Source organism: Staurois parvus, unplaced genomic scaffold (assembly GCF_062004578.1).
Source record: "Staurois parvus isolate SC_StPar_1 unplaced genomic scaffold, SC_StPar_1.0 ptg000506l, whole genome shotgun sequence".
Lineage (NCBI taxonomy): Eukaryota > Metazoa > Chordata > Amphibia > Anura > Ranidae > Staurois > Staurois parvus.
This window is the reverse complement of record NW_028318302.1, coordinates 155,296-179,560: the sequence shown is the minus strand read 5'-3', so window position 1 is coordinate 179,560 and position 24,265 is coordinate 155,296. Positions and strand designations below refer to the sequence as shown.

The window sequence follows — 24,265 nt, the reverse complement described above, 5'->3', positions numbered from 1 at the left end:
TATGGATTGTCTGGCTCAGCTTGGGTTCTGGAGCAAGTATTATTATCAATTTTAGGATGTAAATGAAAATAAGCAATGGAATAAATCATAAGCAGTACTGGAAAAATAATTTCTCTTGGTATTCTCTGTTTTCTATTTGTTTACCTATTTCCACAAAACTATAGACAATGAAGTAAGTAGATACATTTTTTAACCTGTGCAGAAGGAAAAATGCATGCCTTTGGCAAGTGCCCCTGGAGTGCCTCCCTGATCAAAGCTGCTTTTTGCTTAAAATATAGGGTCCTATATACACTGCTCAAAAAAATTAAAGGAACACTTTTTAATCAGAGCATCAAGTCAATTAAACTCCTGGGATATTGATCCGGTCAGTTAAATAGCAGAGGGGGTTGTTAATAAGTTTCAGCTGCTTTGGTGTTAATGAAATTACCAACAGGTGCACTAGATGGGCAACAATGAGATGACCCCCAAAACAGGAATGGTTTTACAGATGAGGCCACTGACATTTATTCCCTACTCATCTTTTCTGTTTTTCACTAGTTTTGCATTTGGTTAGGGTCAGTGTCACTACTGGTAGCATGAGGCGATACCTGGACCCTACAGAGGTTGCACAGGCAGTCCAAGTCCAACAAGATGGCACATCAATACGTGCCATTGCCAGAAGGTTTGCTGTGTCTCCCAGCACAGTCTCAAGAGCATGGAGGAGATTCCAGGAGACAGGCAGTAACTCTAGGAGAGCTGAACAGGGCCATAGAAGGTCTTTAACCCATCAGCAGGACCGGTATCTGCTCCCTTGTGCAAGGAGGAACAGGATGAGCACTGCCAGAGCCCTACAAAATGACCTCCAGCAGGGCACTGGTGTGAATGTCTTTGACAACCAATCAGAAACAGACTTCATGAGGGTGGCCTGAGGGCCCGACGTCCTCTAGTGGGCCCTGTGCTCCCTGCCCGGCACCATAGAGCTCAATTGGCATTTGCCATTGAACACCAGAATTGGCAGGTCTGCCACTGGTGCCCTGTTTTTTTTACAGATGAGAGCAGGTTCACCCTGAGCACATGTGACAGACATGAAAGGGTCTGGAGAACACGTGGAGGATGTTATGCTGCCTGTAACATTGTTCTGCAATGGGTCAGTGATGGTCTAGGGAGGCATATCCATGGAGAGACACACAGACCTCTAGAGGCTAGACAATGGCACCCTGACTGCCATTAGGTATCGGGATGAAATCCTTGAACCCATTGTCAGACCCTACGCTGGTGCAGTGGGTCCTGGGTTCCTCCTGGTGCATGACAATGCCGGGCCTCATGTGGTGAAAGTATGCAGGCAGCTCCTGGAGGATGAAGGAATTGATACCACTGAAAGGTCCCCACGCTTGCCTAACCTGAATCCAATAGAACACCTCTGGGACATCATGTTTTGGTCCATCCAACACTGCCAGGTTGCGCCTTAGGCTGTCCAGGAGCTCAGTAATGTCTGTGTCCAGATCTAAGAGGAAATATGCCACAAGACCATCCGTCGTCTGCACATGAGGGCCATACACACTACTGAGTGCCATTTTGAGTTGCTGCAATGAAATTTCAGCAAAATGGACTAGCCTGCTGCATCATTTTTTCACTTTGATTTTCAGGGTTTCTTTGAATTCAGTCCTCTGTAGGTTGATAATTTTCATTTCCATCAAACAATGGGGCAGCTGTACATTCCTAACACATTACCCAGTCCATAACAGTATAGATATCGAGCATGATATTTTTCCCCATTGAGATCTGATGTGTTTTCAAAGTGTTCCTTTAATTTTTTGGAGCAGTGTATATGATATAAAAGTTGCTGTATGAAAGTGACAAGCATCTACACAGCCAAGGGGGAAACCACCGTATTTTATATATGATTATTTCCTTTGATCGTAAGCACCCCCCAATGGCTATGATTTAGTATTTCTCCTGATTGAGCTATTTCAGGAAAAATACTGCATTATGGCCACTAGATAGGAAATAATTATATTACATAAAATATGGCAATTATTTTGCTGTGACTGTGCAATTGTTTATTGCATTCAAACAGTAAATGTGTTATGTGTACACATCAGCATGTACATTACAGTGTTTCTCAACCTTTTTTCAGTCAAGGCACCTTTTAAAATTATGAACAATGTCAAGTCACCTTCTAAAATTATGGAGAGTCTTGAGACACCCCATTCTAAAATCTAAAAAACTATTTGAATAGTTTTACATAAAACAGAAACATCCACACATGTAGGACACCCAGTGATTGAGGTACTTTATTCTTCCAAAGCAAATACACTTTTGGACACTGGTACTGACTAGCATTCCGTGAGCTAATGTGACCCCAGTGTTGACGGAGAGGGGCAGGGGAGGGTCAAACAAGGAAGCTGTGCAGGCAACCTACATCCTCCTTATCAACCGCTGATGTCATTGATTGTCAGGACGCCGGTGGCTAGAAGATCGTAAAGGTGCACCATGAAAACATGTGGCTCTGTGTAACTAAAAGGCACGCTTGTTCCACCCACTGGCTTGTATAAAAGTTTTGGGCAATTTGTAAACATTTTGCCAAGGTACCTCTGAAGAAACCTCCAGGCATCCTGGTTGAAAGAGGCTGGTATAATAAACACAAAAGGCAAAAAAAATCACTTCACAATGCGGGGAAATGGAGTAGGGAGCCATGTCAGCACAAGCCTGATCACTATATTAGCTCACAGCACAGCCAGAAAACTGACCACGCTGTGCTCTCATGCCCAGTGTAGTCAGTTTTAATAAGAACACTAGGGATTTCACACAAAGCAAGCAATACAAAGAACTGAATACTTTTCACACATGTGGGTGGTACACATATCAAGAATATGAAATGTTGTTTTTAACCCTTTAAGGTTTCAGTGCTATCAATTGTGAAACTGTTCATTGCTGACAGCTCATTCATATCTGTGCAACTTTCTGCAGTCTAATGAAGGAGATATACTGCAAGAAACTGCTGAAAAGTGTATAGGGTTAGTCTACACAAACAAATCTTGTTGTGTATATTTAGCACAGTGAAGCTCACACTTTGCCCTTAAGGCTGGGTTCACATATATGCGGTGCGGTACATCGCGTGTGATTCACACAGGAACCACCTGTGCAAATCACATGCGAATTCTGTGCAGTGAGATTTGAGTCATACCTTATGTATGGCTCAAATTGCACTACATCCACACCAAAAAGGTGCAGGACTCTTTTTTGGGTCCACACTAGAATCGGATCGCATGAGTATTCACACCTATGTGATCCAATTCTGCACATTGCACCGCGTTTTGCAGACCAATTTCGGGGGTTTGCTAACTTAACATATACACCCGCAGCGGTCCGTATGAACGGGGTGCAATTCTGATTCGGTGTGGAATTCACACAATAACACTGCGAATTCCGCACTGCATCAGTGTGAACCCAGGCTGAGAGTGAAAGGTAATGACAACACGCATCATGCATGTTTAGTTATTACAGTGCACCACAATATTTGTGATTGGCAGAGTGTTGTATAACAGGATGAAAATTCCATTGAATTCTCTGTAATTTATAACTGGCAATTTTTTCTGCCACTTCAGGTAACTGTGTAAATACTCCTATGCACCCCAGGCCTATTTTTTTTTTTCAACTTAAAGATACCAAGCTGTTAGCAAAAGTGTTACCTAGACCTAGTTTATACTTGTAGTCAGGGGGGCAGTAAAAATAGGTGGTTGAGCATTTGCTTTATGCCCCCCTCTCAACTACCCCTCTGCAAAGGTAGATGAGGTTGTACACATGCCGCAGGCATGATGCTTTGCTTCCCTTCCATGTAAAAAAAAATGATACCCCGTAGAAGGCAATACTTGCTGAACACAAGCCATTCAGGTAAATAGGGCAGTTCCACAATCGCCGTACAACCTGCACACAGTTGCAGTGGTGAAGCCTTTAAAAGGTTAAAACAGGTGTTGAGACGGCAACATAACACCTAAGACAGGAAATGTGTTACTGGCTGGATCACCAGGTGAAAATAAAGAAAATGTAATCCTACAAAGAGAAAATCAGTGCATCCACTACATTTAGTTTTCGTTTTTTCGTTTTTTTTCCTCTGTTTTCAATTGGTGAGCTGGCCAGTAACACACCTCTTGTATTAGAGTGCCCCCACCAGGGCTGTCTTTAACCAGTTCCTGACCGCCCTATAGCCAAACGATGGCTACAGCGCGGTCGGCTAGTTCTGGGAGGGCATCCATGGATGTCCTCCCACAACCACCCCCGTGCCCCATCTGTGATTGCTCTGTCTCTCGGACACAGCTGATCACATGACTAAGGAACAGGCCAATCACAGCCACTTTTACCATGTGACCAGCTGTGTCCAATCACAGCTGATCACAGGGTAAATAGGAAATGCTGGTCATCAGCAGTCCTCTCCTCATGCTGACAGTGCGTGAGGAGAGGAGAGCCGGTAAGCAGCATTTCACAGGCGGACATCTACACTGATCATCAGTGTCCTAGTGATCAGTGTAGCCCCAGCAGTGTGGCCAATAGTGCCCATTAGTTCCCATGTGTGCTGGCAATCAGTGCCCATCAGTTGAACTAGTGCCCATCAGTGTTGCCCATCATTGCCACCTAACAGTGCTAATCAGTGCCGCCTGACAGTGCCCATCAGTGCCACCCATCATTGCCCATCAGTCCCGCCGATCATTGCCCATCAGTGCCGTCTAACAGTGCCCATCAGTGCTGTCCATCAGTGCCTCCTAACAGTGCCACCTATCAGTGACTCCTCATCAGTGCCCATCAGTGCAGCCTATCAGTGCCCATCAGTGAAGGAGAAAATTACTTATTTACAAAACTTTATAACAGAAACTAAGAAAAAAAAATAAAAATGTTTGTTTTTTGTTTGTTTAGCAAAACATACAGTATAAACCCCAGTGGTGATTAAAAACCACCAAAAGAAAGCTCTATTTGTTTAAAAAAATGATACATTTAGTTTGGGTACAGTGTTGCATGACTGCGCAATTGTCACTCAAAGTATGAGAATGCTGAAAGCTGAAAATTATCCTGGGCAGGAAGGGGGTAAAAGTGCCAGTGTCTGATAGGCAACTGGTTAATATTGACTGGACCTTAGGCAAACATTCTTTCTGCCCCCCCGCCCCCCCGCCCCCCCATGTAATTTCGCTCTCCACCTGCTCACTGACATACAATAAATAGCAGTTAAACTCAAAATCAGCCTACTGCAGCAGATCAGGCAGCGATTGCGATTGGTTGACGGAGGTTACTGTATATCATTACTGCTCACTGATTAGTTGCTAGAGGTTACTGCACACTTTTACCGCTCACTGATTGGCTCAGAGAGGTTACTGCACATCATTACTGGTCACTGATTGGTTGCTAGAGGTTACTGTACATTATTACTACTCACTGACATACAATAAATATCAGCTAAACTAAAAAAATTGACTGCTAGAGGTTACTGCACATTCTTACCACTCACGGATTGGATGCTAGAGGTTACTGCACATCATTACCACTCACTGATTGGCTGCTAAAGGTTACTACTGCACATCATTACTGCTCACTATATGGTTGCTAGAGGTTACTGCACATCATTACCACTCACTGATTGCTTGCTAGAGGTTACTGAACATCAGTACTGCTAACTGATTGATTACTAGAGGTTACTGTACATCATTATTGGTCACTGACTTGTTGCTAGAGATTACAGCAGATCACTACTGTTCTTTGATTGGTTGCCATAGGTTACTACACATCATTAATGCTCACTGATTGGTTGCTATTAGTTACTGTTCATCATTACCACTTACGTATTGATTGCTAGAGGTTACAGCACATCATTACAGCTCACTGATTGGTTGCTAGAGGTTACAGCACTTCATTAAGTCTCACTGATTGGTTGCTGAAGGTTACAGCAAATCATCTCCTCACTGCCTGCACACCATGGACTGAGAAGGTGAGAGGACCCACCAATAGACAGAAAACTCCTAGGGATCCCAGGACTCCTGTGATCAATGGCAGTGCTGGGGGGTTGATGGGATCAGTGACAGTGGTGGGGGATGGGATCAGTGGAAGTGCTGGAGGGATAGGATAAGTAGCAGTGCTGGAGGGATGGGACGAGTGACCGTGCTGGTGGAGGGATGTGATCAGTGGCAGCGCTTGGGGCATTCACACCGACCACTAGTGTGAATGAAAGGATCTAAACCGTGCCTCAATGTAATAAGAAGATACACACTGACCACCAATGTAATTGAGACATTTAGCCTATGTTCACAGTTGTGCGTGTTGGGAACGCATGCAAAATCGCTTTCCTGACACCACAGGAACGTGCTGCCCTTTAGCAGATACACAGCAGTGCCATTAATTTTAAAGACACCCTCAAGCATCTGCTGACGTGCGCATTTTCACATGCACCAAAATTCACGGTGCTGTGGCACTGTGCCGCTTGGTATGATTTTGAAAAAGGGTCAGAGATTTTTTTTACGCTTTTTTTTTTATACCTGACATACATTTTCCACTTATCCACCTCGTCAGTACACCGTCGCATCCTAAACCTCCCTGCTAACCTCTGCACCCCAAATAGAGTTGCCACCTCATCCCTTTAAAACTGAACACATATTAGTTACACAGGTTTTGAGGATAATTTAGTGCAGATAAGGCATCAAGTGAGTTTAATGACCTCCTTAACCAGCCACAGAACCTGTGTAACTAATATGTGTTCAGTTTTAAAGGGATAAGGTGGCAACCCTAACCCCAAACCTCCTCCATCCTCTCCACTCCAACCTCCCCCCCACCTTAACTCTACATGTCCCCCCTGCTCATCTTTGCATCCACCTTCCTTACCTCTGTACAACCCCTCCTTGCTCACCTGTGCACCCCAAACTGTAATTCCTTTTCTGTCTACTTTTGCACCCCTTCCATCACTTTGCTTGCATTACTTTCGCAAAACAGGCAAATGGTAGGCTCAGTGACCACAGCTACAAGCAGGACTTTCAAGTATTATTATTATTATACAGTATTTATAAAGCGCCAATAGTTCACTCAGCGCTGTACATTACAAAGGGGGACAGAACATGTGACAGAACAATACCAATACAATGCAAAACATGAGGGGATTGAGGGCCCTGCTCTTTCGAGCTCACAATCTAGGAGTATGCCCGTTTACCTCCTCAGTGGGCAGCATTCAGCAGAGGTGATGGTGGCTGGAGCCTCAGGGGAGCATAAAATACATATGAATGCCACATTGCCTCCGCTATTTACATGCCACATTGCATGAGTCATCTGTACATGGCAATAGGGCAGAGCTGGGCAGCATAAGTTACAACTCTTCACATTGAGATATCGGGACAAAGACTTCCAGGGTCAAAGGAATGTAAACCAGGACAGTTGGCAAGTATGGGGCAGCTGCTTGGGGCCCCACAACAATGACTGGGCCCAGGGCAGTTGCCTCTTTTGCCCCTCCTTAAAGACAGCCCTGGCACCCACTCTGGATGAAGGAGGACCGGGGCACCTTTGAACAACAGCGTTGTTAATCTTGGGGGTGTTAGATGTACTAGCAGATTTAGATACACTAACTAATTGAAGCCAAACTGCAGCTCACAATTTATATGCAGTTACAGTAAACAGTGTTTTTCCTTTTTGGATTTTGGGTCATTAGACATTTAGTATACTGTGTCCAGTTCTGGAAACCTTACTTACAAAAAGATATTGATAAGATAGAATGAGTCCAGAGACGGGTAACAAAAATGGTGAAAGGTCTTGGGTATAAAACATATCAAGAGCAACTTCAGGAACTTAACATGTACAGTCTGGAGGAAAGAAGGGAAAGGGGAGACATGATTAAAACCTTTAAATACATCAAGGGGTTGAAAACGGTTCAGAAAAGAAGTATTTCCAACATGAAACCAAAATCAAGAACACGGGGTCATGACTTTAAACTAACTGGAGGAAAGTTCAAAACTAATCCCAGAATGTACTATTTTAGTGAAAGAGTTGTTGATGCTTGGAATAAACCTCCAGCAGAGGTAGTGAGTCAGTAAATAGCTTCAAACATGCATGGGACAAACATAGAGCTATACAAAAAAAGTTAACAACCCCCCCCCCCCAAAAAAAATGAAAAACAAAAACAAGAGAAACACCCCCCACACACACACAAAAAAAAAAAAATGGGCAGACTCGATGGACCACTCTGTCTTTTTTCTACTGTCACGTTTCTATGTTTCTATAAAGGTTTTACATAAATAAATAAAAGCTGATCATTGTAAGCACCCCTCTCAGTGGTAAATGGTTTGTCTCACTCCTGTAACTGATTAGCCAGTTAAATACTGGACACTTTCACCCCCTTCCTGCCCAGGCCAATTTTCAGCTTTCAGAGCTGTCGCATTTTGACAATTGCGCGGTTGTGCAATACTGTACCCATATGAAATGTTTATCTTTTTTTGAGACAGATAGAGCTTTCTTTTGGTGGTATTTAATTACCACTGTTTTTTTTTTTTGCTAAACAAAAAAAAAGGCCAAAAATTTGGGGGAAAAAATGTAACTGTTTCTGTTGTACAATTTTCTAAATAATAATTTTTCTTCTTCCGTGATGTGTGCTGATGAGGCTGCACTGATGGGCACTGATAGGCTGCATGGATGAGCACTAATGACACTGCACTGATGGACAATGATGAGGCTGCACTGATGTGCGCTGATGGGCACTGATAGGCTGCACTACTGAAGCAGCATTGATGAGGCTGCACTGATGGGCACTGATAGGCAGCAGTGATGGGTACTGATTAACACTAATAAGCTGCACTGATGGGCCTGCAATGATAATCAGGGCACTAATGATTTGTGCCCTGATTATCAGTGTAGACAAAGCACTGACTGCCTTGCTAGGTATCGGCTGTCCTTTCCTCACACAGACAGCATGTGAGGAAAAGACTGTCAATAATTGGCAAGTCTGTATACATGTGATCACCTGTGATTGGACACAGCTGATTACATGGTAAAAGACCACTGTGATTGGTCCTTTACTGCAATCTGTGATCAGCTGTGTCCAAAGGACTTGGAAGTCACAAGGCACGCAGGGGTGCTAGGTTCTGGGAGGACATCCATCCCAGAACTAGAGAGCCTATATATGAAAGTTCCTGTTTGCAGACAGCCATCTGAATTTGTTGGTTTGACCTTTGTAAAGAAGGTTATAAGGTGAAAGCACATCCTTGGCAGACTTGGTGGAGGTGGCAAACGTTTCACCACTTTGTGTCCACACTTTTGATACATCCTTTTTAACCTATTGTTTGTTTCATGGACTTTCTTGCCAACTTGGCCACTTTCTATACACACAGCTTCCCTTGCTATCAACTAGGTGCAGCCTTGTGCTGCACCCAGTCCCTATCTCCCTGTTATTTAGAGGTTGGCCACACAGGCATTTGTTGCACCACACAGACAGCTATGCCAATACTCAGGCACAGAACTGGTTCCATGATGGAGCAACTCCCTATGCAGGCTGGGAAGTTTTATAGAGGCCCTAATGAGCCCACTTGCTTCAGCTGGGCTCATTACCTCACGGCTGAAGTGCTCAGCACTTTCCCCTAGTGGAACAAATCCACATAGAGCCTGAATCTAGGACAAATGTACCTGCCATCCTGGACGCAACCAGGTGATTGTACCTGCCTACTGTCACACTACTTATTTAATCATTTTCACATACTCCTTTTGCACATGTAGCTAATATTTGCAGACTAGTACGCACATTTATTTTACCCAAATTATTCCTGTAACTGATATACCTGGAAAATAACAGACTTACTGTCCAGATCACCAGATGAAAATAGAAAAAAGATGCTAAAAAAGAAAACAAAGCCAGCCATCACCAGCTGTGTGTTTACTGTGAGGCAAACAAGGCATTTGCCTAGGGTGGCAATTTTTAGGGTGGCAGCACCGCCTCCTGGAAGAGGGGACCTGGTGAGTAGGGGGGCTCACTGAGCAACTGAGTCATGCAGGGCCGCCATCTGAGGGGTACCACCGGTATTCCTGTAGATGGCCCAGAAAGCAAGAGGATCGGTGTGGTGGGGGAGGGCAGTTGCAGAACAATGCCCTGTGTATCTCTCCCTCCAGCAGCTAAAGCCGGTTATTCCCCTTCTCCCTCCCGCCGGCTTTCTGCTGATGGAGGGAGAGACAGACTTGGCCGGATTGAGGAGGTGCCCTGGTTTTCCTGAGTGGCCACTGAGCTCATTCCCCCACCCGCACTCAGAGCTGGGACCAGGGACAGCCTGGAGCAGGGAGAGGAGAAGTGGCGGAGAAGAAAGAGCCTTGAGGAGGTGAGCTGTGTTGTGTTCTCTGGGCTCTCCCTCCTGTCTCCCTACTGTGTGTGCATGTGTACAGTCTCATGCCATCTATTAGTGATCCTGTCTCATGTGCTGCATGGAGGAGCAATGTTCTGACAGGAGGGAGAGCCCGGAGAACAAAACACAGCTCACCTCCTCCCGGCTCTTTTTTCTCTACTTTTTGTAGGAAGTGTAATGGGTATTTTTTTTGGGGGGGTGGTTGTGGTGGTTTTATTTGCTAGGAGGAATGGGGGGGGGGAGAGAGCGGGGGAGAGAGAGGGAGATAGAGAGAGAGAAAGGGGGAGAGAGAGGGGGAGAGGGGGAAAGAGAGAGAGAGAGAGGGAGGGAGAGAGGGGTAGAGAGAGACAGGGGGAGAGGTTGAGGGAGGAGAGAGAAAGAGAGGGGGAGAGAAATGGAGGGGGAGAGAGAGTGGTAGATAGAGGGGGGTAGAGGGGGGGAGAGGGGTAGAGAGAGGGGGGGGAGAGAAGGGGAGAAAGAGGGAGGGGGGAGTGAGAGAGGGGGAGAGCGAGAGGCAGGGGAGAGAGGGGAAAGAGAGAGAGGCAGATGAGAGATAGAATGAGAGAGAGAGGGGAGGAGAGGAGAGAAAGAAGAAAAAAAATCTTATATACATATACACGCTCATTGAACTCTCTCGCTCTCTCATTTGGGGAGGGGCACAATTTTTGTGTTGCCTAGGGCAGCACAAAACCTAAATACACCACTGACCATCACAACTAAGAATTGGTAAGCTGCAATACAATAAATGTTTGCTTTTGGGTTTAACACTACTTTACCACTTGCTGACCACCTTACTTAGTACAGTGGCAAGGCGGGCTCTCTGTGCTTGATCACGTATCTCACGGCTGTGCTGTGATTAGTTACATCACAAGCCAATCAGCGGGTCCTGGCCAATGATTGATGGCCAGGACCCACTGATCCATGAAGTGGATGACAGGACACAGCTCTGTGACTGTAAACAACACAGGGGACTCTGTCCTGACAGCAGGGCTGTGTTTTTGTTAAACTCACACATCCCTTAGTAAAATCAGCAGACAGTAAACATACCAAGCATTGTTAGGCAGACAGTTAACCCGTTGATTGCTCTAGCTGTTAACCCCTTCCCAGCCAGTGTAATTAGTATTATCATTATACAGGATTAATATAGCGCCATCAGTTTCTGCAGCTCTTTACAACATAAGGGCAGACAGTACAATTACAATACAAATGAATACAGGAGGATTCAGAGGGACCTGCTTGGTAGAGCTTACAATCTAAGAGGGAGGGCGTTTTTTTCAGTGTTAGTAAATTTTATTAGCACTGATCACTGTATTAGTGTGACTGGTGCTGTCAGTGTCATTTAGTTTCCCCCAGAGTCAATTAGTGTCAGATTGCCCACCGTTCTATCACAGCCCAGCTATAAAAATAAATAAATATAAATTCAGTATGTATACCATAGCTTGCAGACAATATAACTTTCACACAAACCAATTCATGTATGCTTATTGGGATTTTTTTATCAACCAAAAATATGTTGCAGAATACAATTCAGCCTTAATTTATGAAGAAATTTGATTCTTTACATTTTTTTATTGGATATGTTTCATGGCAGAAAGTAAAAGCTGTTTTTTATTCAAAATTTTTGGTCTTTTTTTCGTTTATATAATAAAACATTTAAAAAAACAGTGGTGATCAAATACCACCAAAAGAAAGCTCTATTTGTGTGGGGGGGAATATAAATTCCATTTGTGTACAGTGTTGCATGACAAAGCAATTGGCAGTTAATGTAGTAGTAGCAGAACAAACATGGCCTGGTCATGAAAGGGTTAAAACCTTCTGGTGGGCAACAGGGTGAAAATCTTAACTAAGCATCCAGGGAAGGGAGGGGGAGAGAAGCATCATTGAGGATGGAGACGGTGGGGCTGGGCTCCATCATATGACCTGGCCAGGAGCTCGGGAGCGTGCACAGCATACTCTATACAGGGGCGATGCGAGGAAGGAGCAGCTGTCTGCGGGGGCGCGCACGGGAGGGAGCCTGTAGGTAGGGATGTGATTCCTGTCCTTCATACAACAAGCTGGGATCGCTCCTGGAGGCAGGAGGCGGGGGGCGGAGTTCATTGTTTAGCAGCATCTGGCCGACCATCGGAGCTGTCCATTGTCCTGATCCGGGCTGGTAAGGCGATGATCTGGGATCATTGGAGGGGCTGTCATCCGAGCATGTAAAGGGCAGGAAATCCCGGAGGGAGGAGGTGACGTGCCACTCATCGGGACCTGTTGGGTGTTGGAGGGGAGATCTGCGGCTGTGTATTCTATGGACGATCACTGAGTACATCACATCGGACATAATCAACAGATGATCAGAGCCTGGAGGGGGGGGGATCGGGGAGGACTCAGCCACCCTCCACTGCACATCCCAGACACAGAATACATCCCACATATACAATACATTGTACACACAGGGCATGAATACATTGTACACACGGGGCATGGACGCATTGTACGCACGGGGCATGGACGCATTGTACGCACGGGGCATGGACGCATTGTGCGCACGGGGCATGGACGCATTGTGCGCACGGGGCATGGACGCTATGTACGCACGGGGCATGGACGCATTGTACGCAGGGGACAAGGACGCATTGTACGCACGGGACATGGACGCATTGTACGCACGGGACATGGACGCATTGTACGCACGGGACATGGACGCATTGTACGCACGGGACATGGACGCATTGTACGCACGGGGCATGGACGCATTGTACGCACGGGGCATGGACGCAATGTACGCACGGGACATGGATGCATTGTACGCACGGGACATGGACGCATTGTACGCACGGGACATGGACGCATTGTACGCACGGGACATGGACGCATTGTACGCACGGGACATGGACGCATTGTACGCACGGGACATGGACGCATTGTACGCACGGGACATGGACGCATTGTACGCACGGGACATAGACACATTAGAATACAGCTCATGATCCAGGTGCACCTTGTGACTGTAGTATCTCATTATTTTGTAGTCCCATATACAGGTAGAGATAAATGTGCATTTTATTCTAGTAGTAGTATTAAACCCACTGTCTTTTTTTTTTTCAGCTTAACCAAGACATATGTGTGTTGGCAGACGGGTTAGCTTTGACGCCCACACGTTGCACACATATGTATTGCTGGAAGGCTGACACTTATGTGCTGAGAGCACACTGCTGGTACAAAGACCAAGATGTCATAGACAGCTCTCAGTCTGGACTAGAAATCCGTAACTGGAGCACCAGCTTCCAATCATGTGACCACTGTGGCAGTGGTCATGTGATTGCCGGTCCTTCCTGCCCCCCAGGCATTCAGAACTGTTTAAAGTGATTCTAAAGGCTTTTTTTAAAATAAGAAACATGTCTATACTTACCTGCTGTGTGTAGAGATTTTGCACAGAGCAGCCTGGATTCTCCTCTTCTCTGGTCCCGTCGGCGCTCCTGTCGGGTGCCCCCACAGTAAGCAGCGTGCTATAGGGAACCCGCTGCTCCGTGTCTTCATTCACACATGGAGGTGTGGCTTGGCCCTGCCCTCTCTCTCTTCTCATTAGCTCACTGGCTGTGATTGACAGCAGTGGGAGCCAAAAATAATCACTCAAGCCTCAAACACGCACAAATACAAACTGAACAAACAACCAAACACACTTAAAGTGACATGAAATTACAAATATGTTATACTTACTTGCTCTGTGTAATGGTTTTGCACAGAACTGCCCCGATCTTCCTCTTCACAGATCTTCTGCCAGTGCTCCTGGCCCCTTCCTCCTGCCAAGTGCCCCCAGAGAAAGCAGCTTGCTATGGGGGCACCCAGGCAGGCTCCTGAGCCACTGCTCTGTGCATTCATACATGGAGTGCAGGTCTGCCCCTCCTCTCTGTCTCCTCATTGGCTCACTGGCTGTGATTGACAGTAGTGGGAGCTAGTGGCTCTGGCTGCTGTCTCAGCCAATGAGGAGAGAGAGTCCCGGGAGAGCTAAGACTCTCGTGAACATCGTTGGATCGAGATGGGGCTCAGGTAAGTGTTAGGGGGGGCTGCAGCACATAACTGCTGCCCATGCATAGGAGTCAGTCATCATGGCACACAGGGACCGTGCTGGCGGTGTAATCTCAGCTGCATGTGTACAACTCAGTTTGCATGTCACAGAAGACTGTAAGCAACAGGACCGGATCTAGCCTATGTAATCTGGGGGCGCAGTAAGAAAAGTCAAGGGGCATAATGTCAACACTCTGTGTGAGCCACTGATAGTCTGTCACACAGTGTCACAACCTGGGAAACACTAGTATGTATTAGGCTGTCAATAGATTAGGATGATTAAACAGAACCTGTGCCCCTTTGTATCAGAAGTTCCTATTAGAGTCCCTCTTTACATCAAGAGTTCTTTACATGGAGTCCCCATCACAGTGCCCCTTTACATCAGGGTCCCCATCACAGTGACCCCTTACTTCAAGTGTCCCCATCAGAGTGCCCCTTTACTCTCATTTCTCAAAATCAGAATGTCCCTTTACATCAGGTGTCACCATCAGAGGCCCCCTTACATCAGTGTCCTCATCAGAGTCCCCCCTTACATCAATTGTCTCAAGCAGTGTTCACCTTACATATGATTAGTTATCCCCATCAGAGTGCCCCCTTACATCAGGTGTCCCCATCAGAGTGCCCCTTACATCAGGTGTCCCCATCAGAGTGCCCCTTACATCAGTTGTCCCCATTAGAATCCCCCCTTTACAGCAGTTGTCCCAAGCAGAGTGCTCCCTTACATATGATTAGTTATTCCCATCAGAGTGTCCCCTTACATCAACTGTTTGCACCAGACTGGCTCATGGATCAGTGTATGCACTCTCAGAGACATGGAAGGCAAAGCTAAAATCTGGGGGGCACAGCCCACCCCAACCCCCCTAGATCCATCCCTGGTAAGCAAGCAGGTAGGTGTATTTTATTGCAGAGAAGACATTGCATGCATAGCCTGCCTGCTTGTACGTTTTTGTATGATGCCTTTCGTTCCCCCTTTAATAGAATTACAAATCCTGTAGCAGTTCAAACAAGTAATATTTAGTGGCTTGATCTGTGCAGCACAGAGGAACTTATCTACAATTTTAAAAGCTGGGCTGGGCTCTGTGTATTCATGACATCATCTGATCACATGACTTCTTCCATTCTGTATCATCTCACAAAAATAAGGGAAAAAACCTAATCCGCTGTCTACTTTTACTGCCCCCCAAACAGAAGTGTAAACTAAGCTTCCATTTTTAAAACATTTCTCCTAACGTTCAATTAAAGTGAATTTCTAGCCAAAATGACTTCTCTATCTCGAGTTTAAGATACAGTCTGGGAAACTTAGAACATCCCTTGGGTATTTATTGCAGTTTGTGTCCCCTCTGAGGAGTCTTCCTCCACTTCCTTTACTGGGCACATTTTAGTAAGTGAGAGGAAATCTACAGGTTGGTATCTCTTAAAAGGTGAGTGGGGGGAGGGAGTGCTAAGACGCATCTACCCTGTGCACGTTAGGGGATGGACCATCAGCAATGGGGGTTAGTAGAAGGTCCATGTGGAGGTGGTGTCCACGTCCATCTGTAGTGGGGGGCTTGTAGTAGTATGGACTTGTTCGAGGAGGCAGCCACCTGTAAGAGCTTGTAGATACTCTAATACAGGTAGAGAAGAGAGACAGCAGCGCCACTCTAAGTGTAGACAGTTAAAATCAGGCAGATTTCATTGTAAAATAGCACTCACATAGATAGGTAACAGGTAGGCATGTCAAGTGATGAAGGTCCAGTGGGAGCATCAGGTCCTTTAGCCATGCTCTGGGTGTTTTCCCGCTGCTCCGGTGGTGTCCAGGGCTCGGGGAGTAGCAGAGGGGCGCAGGGAGGCTCGCAGGGATGATGTCACCGCATGGGCTGAGTTTCCAAGATGGCGCACGTTCAGAGCATGCTCACGCCTTCATCTCTTGAGTCCTATTCCCATAACTACTAACTACATTTTACACTTCCCTTCAGTCCGTGTCCCAGTAGTATCACTTACCAGGACACAAAGTGAGAGTAATGGGAGACAGAAGAGTTATAACTGACTGACATTTGCTGAGCAAACCCTACATTATGAATTATAGGCAAGTGTTAAATCTCCACCAGGTTTAGGAGAAGTGAAATTCCAGGATAAACCTAAATCATTTTAAAATGGTTGTAAAGGCCTGATTTTCCCAAAATAACAAACATGTTATACTCAGGGGTGGACTAATCTTTTGGAAACTCAGGCACTGCCTGAGGGCCCAGGATCAATAGGGGGCCCCATGAGATGCCCCTGGTACCTTTTGCATAGGCTTTTTTGCGTTTGGGCAAGGACACAGGGGCCCCATGATCCCCTATTGTCAGTCTGCCCCTGGTTATACTCACCTGCTCTGTGCAATAGTGTTGCACAGAGTGGCCCCAAACCTCTATTGGGGCCCACTGCCTCTTTGCTCCTCCTCTTCTGTGCTTGCCACCATAGCAGACCTCTCACTATGGAGGCAGACATGCGGGCCGTTATTGAGCTGGGCTGTGTGTGTCAATAGACACACACAGTGTGACTCAGTCCCACCCCCTGCTCTCATCTTACAGAATTTGATTGACAAGAGCAGGAGCCAATGGCTCACGCTTCTGCCTCTATGTCTGTGAGGAGAAAAACAGAGAGCAGTGCTGCTGCAGGCAGGCCCAGTGCTGGATTGAGAAATTACTCAGGTAAGCATATAAGGGGTTGGGGGTGATACTGGGACTTTTGTTTTCCTTCATGTAGGGAATACATTGAGGTAAAACATGCCTAGCCTTTAGAACCATTGTAAAAATGTCATTCCCCCCCCCCCTTTTAACACCTAAGCTGACTAACCTGTATAAGAAAGATCTCCGTACTGATCTATTTTCAGCCCGCTCTGGTCCTGTCACATGATTAGTCTCAGAAAAAGGGCGCACCAACCTAGTGCATTATCGTTTAAAATAATTTATTAAAGAAACAAAAAAAGGTATCATACTCACAATGGACATAATAACACAGGCATGTCAAACTGAACAAGGTGTATGATCCAAACAATATCTGAGTCCATACGATGGAACCCTGGATGACCAACTGGCTAACACGTTTTGAGGACACAACCTCTTCCTCAGAGCCAACCAAAGGTTGGCTCTGAGGAAGAGGAAGAGGTTGTGTCCTCGAAACGTGTTAGCCAGTTGGTCATCCAGGGTTCCATCGTATGGACTCAGATATTGTTTGGATCATACACCTTGTTCAGTTTGACATGCCTGTGTTATTATGTCCATTGTGAGTATGATACCTATTTTTGTTTCTTTAATAAATTATTTTAAACGATAATGCACTAGGTCGGTGCGCCCTTTTTCTGTTTCTCCATTTGTATCCAGTGTATTCGGACCACCCCGGTCTGTTGAGGGCAGCAAGCAGTGCATATTCCAGAAAATTCCAGAACATTCCTATTGGGTGTACTGAGTCCTTTCCTAGTGCAGGAGTAAAGTGTTTGTTGTGTTGGATTTGACATGATTAGTCTCCCCTGTATCAGTCGGCTGCAGGGCAGAGGAGGATGGGCCATAGGTATCTATGGATGGTGTCACTGCTCCAAGGTATTCACAGCCGTTATCAAGCGCTCTCTCTCTTCTCCTCTGCAGCTGCCACTGGCAGACAAAGGGGTGATCATGTGACCAGGCCAGAGCAGCCTGAAAATAGGTAAGTATGCACATCTTTATACCTTTATGACACAGGTTAGTTGGCATAAGTGTTGGGAGGCAGGAATGGAGCTTTTTTAAGACTAGTTAGGTTTAGTGTGGAATTCTACTTTAAAGGCGTGCTAAAGTTAAAATATTGCAATCTGGTAACTTTATGGTAGGAGTAGTCAACTTTACAGAGGTTGAGATCTACAAGGATAACATGCAGGAAATCAAGGATCCCTGGGTAAGGGGGAGGGGGAAAAAAGTGTTTTTAAAAAAAAACTCTATAAAAACACAGCATAGTGTCCTGTACCCCCCCAGTAGTGTCCTCTGCCCCCCAACCCATACAGTAATGTCTTCTTCCTCTGCATGTCTACCAGTGTCCTGCCTCCCTTCACAAATCCCCCCACTGTAGTCTCCTCTGCCCCCCAACCCATACAGTAGTGTCTTCTTCCTCTGCATATCTACCAGTGTCCTGCCTCCCTTCACAAATCCCCCCACTGTAGTGTCCTCTGCCCCCCAACCCATACAGTAGTGTCTTCTTCCTCTGCATATCTACCAGTGTCCTGCCTCCATTCACAAATCCCCCCACTGTAGTGTCCTCTGCCCCCCAACCCATACAGTAGTGTCCTCTTCCTCTGCATATCTACCAGTGTCCTGCCTCCCTTCACAAATCCCCCCCAACTGTAGTGTCCTCTGCCCCCCAACCCATACAGTAATGTCTTCTTCCTCTTCATATCTACCAGTGTCCTGCCTCCCTTCACAAATCCCCCCACTGTAGTGTCCTCTGCCCCCCAACCCATACAGTAGTGTCTTCTTCCTTTGCATATCTACCAGTGTCCTGCCTCCCTTCACAAATCCACCCACTGTAGTGTCCTCTGCCCCCCCCAAACCCATACAGTAGTGTCTTCTTCCTCTGCATATCTACCAGTGTTCTGCCTCCCTTCACAAATCCCTCCACTGTAGTGTCCTCTGCCCCCCAACCCATACAGTAGTGTCTTCTTCCTCTGCATATCTACCAGTGTCCTGCCTCCCTTCACAAATCCCCCCACTGTAGTGTCGTCTGCCCCCCAACCCATACAGTAATGTCTTCTTCCTCTGTATATCTACCAGTGTCCTGCCTCCCTTCACAAATCCACCCACTGTAGTGTCCTCTGCCCCCCAACCCATACAGTAGTGTCTTCTTCCTCTGCATATCTACCAGTGTCCTGCCTCCCTTCACAAATACCCCCACTGTAGTGTCCTCTGCCCCCCAACCCATACAGTAGTGTCTTCTTCCTCTGCATATCTACCAGTGTCCTGCCTCCCTTCACAAATCCCCCCCCCCCACTGCAGTGTCCTCTGCCTGCTCTGCCCCCCCCCCCCCCCCTTCGTAGCAGTGTCTTTTGCCTCCTTCACATCACCCCCCCCCCACTGTACTGTTGTGTGCCCCCCGTAGTATTGTGCTGTGCATCTCAAAGCAGCGTCCTATGCCTCCCTTTCACATCAACCCAACCATAGTGTCCTCTGCCCTTCTTTACAACTCTCCATAGCAGTGTCCTCTGCCCCCCTTCACTTCATCCCATCACCCCCCCCAACTGTAGTATCCTCTTCCCCTCTGTCCCCTTCACATCCCATTCCCCCCACTGTAGTGTCCTTCGCCCCCCCAGCAGTGTCCTGTGCCCTCTGCCCCCCTTCACATCACCCCTTTCTGTAGTGTCCTCCACTCCCCCCCCCCCAAACCGATGTCATCTGTCCCCTTCACATCCCCCCCAACTGTAGTTTCTTCTGCCCCCCCACACACACACACAGTGTAGGTAGCGGTCTCCTACCTTACACTGGTGAACATTGTGCAGCCAAGCGGAGAGCAAGAGGTGTCACATGACTGGATGAAGGGTGAGAGTGGGAGCTGCCAGAGTTAACTTTTCAAATGAACAAGCTAGTGGTTGGTTGCTAGAACCACCCAGCTTCCTAGCAACCAATCACCTGCTGGTTAATGTGAACAGTGACTCCAGCATCTCCTGTACTGTGATATGTTCAGCTCTCTGCTCTGCAGTGGAGGGGGGAGGGGGGAGAAGCAGCGTAGGCTGAAGGAGTGGAAGTACTGGGAAGGCAGAGGAAGAACCAGCAATGTGGGGCTGTGTTCCTGATCTAGCTGCTGGCTGCACGCGATTTACTGGTAGATCAGGATTGACGGCTTGCCGACCCCCACTTTATGGTGTTACTACCTGTAATGATACCTTTTAGTATATACCTTTTGATTTTACTTTTTATATCCTATTCTATATCTTTCTATAACAGAAGTGCCAGTTGTGACAAATTAATATTATTACAAAGGTTTTATATTGCGCCAACAGTTTGCGCAGCGCTTTACAACATGAGGGCAGACAGTACAGTTACAACACAATTCAATACTGGAGTAATCATAGGGCCGTGCTCGTTAGAGCTTACAATCAAAAAGGATTAAGTGATACAAAAGGTAATAACTGTGGGGGTTGAGCTGATGGAGAAAGTGGAAATACAAGTGTTAGGTGGAGGTGGGATAGGCTTCTCTGTAAGAAGGGTTTTGAGGGATCACCTAAAAGTGGACAGAGTAGGAGATAGCTGGGCAAATGGGTTAGGGAGTTCCATAGAATGGGAGAGGCTCAGGAAAAGTCCTGGAGGCAAGCATGAAAGGAGGAGGTAACAAGGGAGCTAGAGAGCAGGAGGTCTTGGGAGGAACAAGGAAAACAATTCGGTTGGTATTTTGAGACTAGGTTAGTGCTTTAGCTGGGGGCTGAGTTATGAATCGCTTTGTAAATTATCGTTAGTATTTTGAATTGAATTTGTTGAGTGAGTGGCAGCCATTGAAGGGATTAGCAGAGATGGGTAGCAAACACTGAACAGTTGGTGGGGTGGAGGAGTCTGGCAGCAGCATATATGAAGGACTGAAGGGGAAATAGCCTATGTAAAGGTGATCCAATTAGGTGGATGTTGCTGTAGTTGAGGTGAGAGATGACAAGGGAATGAATTATAAGCTTTGTGGTGTCATCAGTTAGGAAGGGGTATATTGTATGTTAGAGTCGAGGCAGCAAGCTTTGCACAGTGATTGGATGTGGGGCTGAAAGGAGAACTCAGAGTCCAGGATTACACCTATCACCCTAGCATGGGGGAACAGGTCATTGATCTTGATGGAGAGGTCAGGAGAAGCGGCATGTGGGGGACAGCCAGGGGCAGACTGACCATTCGAGCACTCGGGCACTGCCCGAGGGCCCGGGGTCAGTAGAGGGCCCCATGAAATGCCCCTGGTACCTTTTTTATAGGCTTTTTTAAGTGTGGGCAAGGACATAGGGGCCCCATGATCCCCTGTTGCCTGGGGGCCCCATGAGTTGTCAGTCCGCCCTTGGGGACAGCACTACTGAACAATTTCACTGCAGAATGAACAGTGTTGTCACCCTGGTTAGGGAAGTGGACTAATAATGGATCCTCTGGCAGGATTAAAATGTAAATATATTACTGGGGAGTCTTGTGTTAATGCTGTTGACAGATCGTATCATATATGTAAATGTTTAATTTGCCCATAGTTACTGTTTTAAGTTTCAAAAATACTTTCAATTTCGGAAAGCACAGTAAATGTAGAGATCTTCATCCAAGAAAACTGTTTCTGCCTCGAGTGTACTCATCTGCTTTGAACATCTTGTTTTAGAGCCCAGACACAGTACATTTTCATATCGGAGGGGTTTGCTGTTTGTCCCATGCGTCCATGCCTCCATCTGGCTTTCATTTTATCTGATCACCCTCTGGCTATAATTTACTTCTCCTGGTTTTGGCCTGTGATGTGGCAATGAATGGTCCAGCTTTCCCTGTCCCTGCAGGCAAGTCAGCTCTGGGTTTGCTCACACAATTACTGTCAGCGGTGAAGACAGATATACAGTATATTCTGCACATTCCCCTCCACTCACTGAGGTCCTGACGGGGTCACTACACTGCACCCTCCGTGTCCCCCTTTCTGTATAAATCCAGCGTGCTCTTCTCAGGCACAGCCCCCCCCAGGCTTCTACTGCTTGTAGGGTGCCAGCTCACAGCTGCCTAATGCATCTGAAGTATATTCACTGAACTACTTATCTGTTAGTTATATACAAAAAATACATGTATGCAGCCTTAAAGTGATAATAAAAACACACCGCTTAACCACTTGCCCTCCAGAGGATTTACCCCCCTTGCTGACCAGGCTTTTTTATGTTACGGCACTGCGTCCCTTTAATTGACAATTGTGCAGACATGCAATGCTGCATCCAAATTACATGTTTCCCACGAATTGAACTTTCTATCGGTGGTATTTTATCACCTTTGCGTTTTTATTTTTTGCTCTATAAAAAAAAAAAGACCGACAATTTTGAGAAAAAAAAATATTTTTGTCTTTTTGCTATTAAATATGTCCAGTAAAAAAATTTAAAAAATCAAATTTTTTCATACATTTAGGGCAAAATGTATTCTGCTACATTTCTTTTCTAAAAAAAAATCCTAATATGTGTAAATTAATTGGTTTACTTGAAAGTTATAGTGTTAAAAAGTGGTGGTATATTTACTGGGAATTTGTTTTTAATTTTTTATTTTTACTAGTAATGGCGGCAATCAGCGACTTACATCGGGACTGCTGACACTGGGGGGAGCTGACTTGGTGTCACTGACATCACCAGTGACACCAGTACAGTGATCAGTGCTAATAAAAAGCACTGACACTGTACTAATGGCACTGGGCAGGAAGGCATTAACATGAGGGGCTATCAAAGGGTTGACTGTGTGCTGTTTTACTGTGGGCTATGTTAGTGCTTTCCACTGTAAGCACACTACTTTGCATGGCTCTGCTATGCACGGCCATGCAAAGCATTGTGCACGAGCTGACAGGGGAGAGAACTGTATTGGTTACATCAGATCATGCTCCTGTCATGGCAAGAATAACGATAGGAGGAGAAGGGAATAAATGGACAATGTGGAGATTGAATTAGATGCTTATACAGGACCCTTAAGTAGAGAGGAGGTTAAGGGAAGAAATAGAGCAATGTTTTCTAATGAATTAAACTGAGGAAGTCTCTATAGCCATTATTTGGGAAGCACAGAAGGCATATGTGAGGGGAATCCTGATAGCCACAGGAACTGAAAAAAAAAAATCAGGAGAGAAACACAAAGGAGGTGACGGAGGAGTTACATAGGTTAGAACAGGCACATAAAAAGAGACAGGATACAGAGGTTCATTCACAGACTATTCTTAAAACAGAAGAGTTAAAATACCTACTGGAACAGGAATCAAGGAAGATCTTCAATAGGGTTTCAAAGGAAAGATATCAGTGGGGAAATAAGCCAGGAAAACATTTGATGAAAAAACTTGAGAAGAAATCAAAGAATTATATTGAAAAAATTAAAGATGAAAAAGGAGAACTGGTATACTCTACCACTGATATTGCTGATACGTTCCAATAATGTTCTAGTAGGCTGTATGACGTAAAAGCTAGGTACCCGAAAGTTTCAGAGGAAGAAAAAAAGGGGGAAAGGACAGGAATTTTTAAAGGCAGCAGACCTCCCAAAAATATCAAAAGAAAAATGAGTATCGTTAGAACAAGCGATCTCCCAAGAGGAAATTAATATGGCCCTGAAGAATATGGCAGAAGGGAAAAGTCCAGGACCCGATGGGTATACGGTGGGTTATTATAAGAGATTCGGAGACTTATTGGTCCATAAATTTTGTATATACAGTTAGGTCCATATATATTTGGACACAGGCACAATGTTCGATATTTTCAGGTATTTACCAAAACATATTCAAGCTATAGTTATATCATGGATATGGGCTGAAAGTGCACACTCTCGGGTTTAATTTGAGGGTATGTACATCCAGGTTGGAGGAATGGTTTAGGAATTACAGCTCTTTTTAGGAGTAGCCATCCCTTTTTATTAAGGGACCAAATGTAATTGGACAATTGAATATAATCATCAATAAAATCCTTTACTGGCAATGACTGACTGAAGTCTGGAACCCATGGACGTTACCAAAGACTGGGTTTCCTCCTTTCTGATGCTTTGCCAGGTTCTAACTGCAGCTGTCTTCAGTTGTTCTTTGTTTGTGGGTTTTTCTACCTTTAGTTCTGCCTTTAGCAAGTGAAATGCATGCTCAATTGGGTTGAGATCAGGCAATTGACTCGGCCATTGCAGAATATTCCACTTCTTCTCCTTCCTTTTGCAGTGAGTTTTGGATCATTGTTCATCTGTAGTGTGAAGCACCAATCAACT

General features: G+C 45.8%; 1 protein-coding gene across 2 annotated transcripts in view; it reads left to right on the top strand.

Annotated features, from left to right (window-relative positions):
• The first annotated feature begins 12,212 nt into the window (after nucleotides 1-12,212).
• Nucleotides 12,213-24,265, top strand: part of SLC29A4 (solute carrier family 29 member 4) — an 82,589-nt gene continuing 70,536 nt past the window's right edge. Inside the window, exon 1 of one of the 2 annotated variants that reach the window (XM_089689975.1) lies at nucleotides 12,213-12,345. The gene's annotated coding sequence lies outside the window, so the exon portion shown is untranslated. Of the gene's footprint in view, nucleotides 12,478-24,265 lie in introns of both variants that reach the window. The other variant, XM_089689974.1, reaches the window with a different exon arrangement.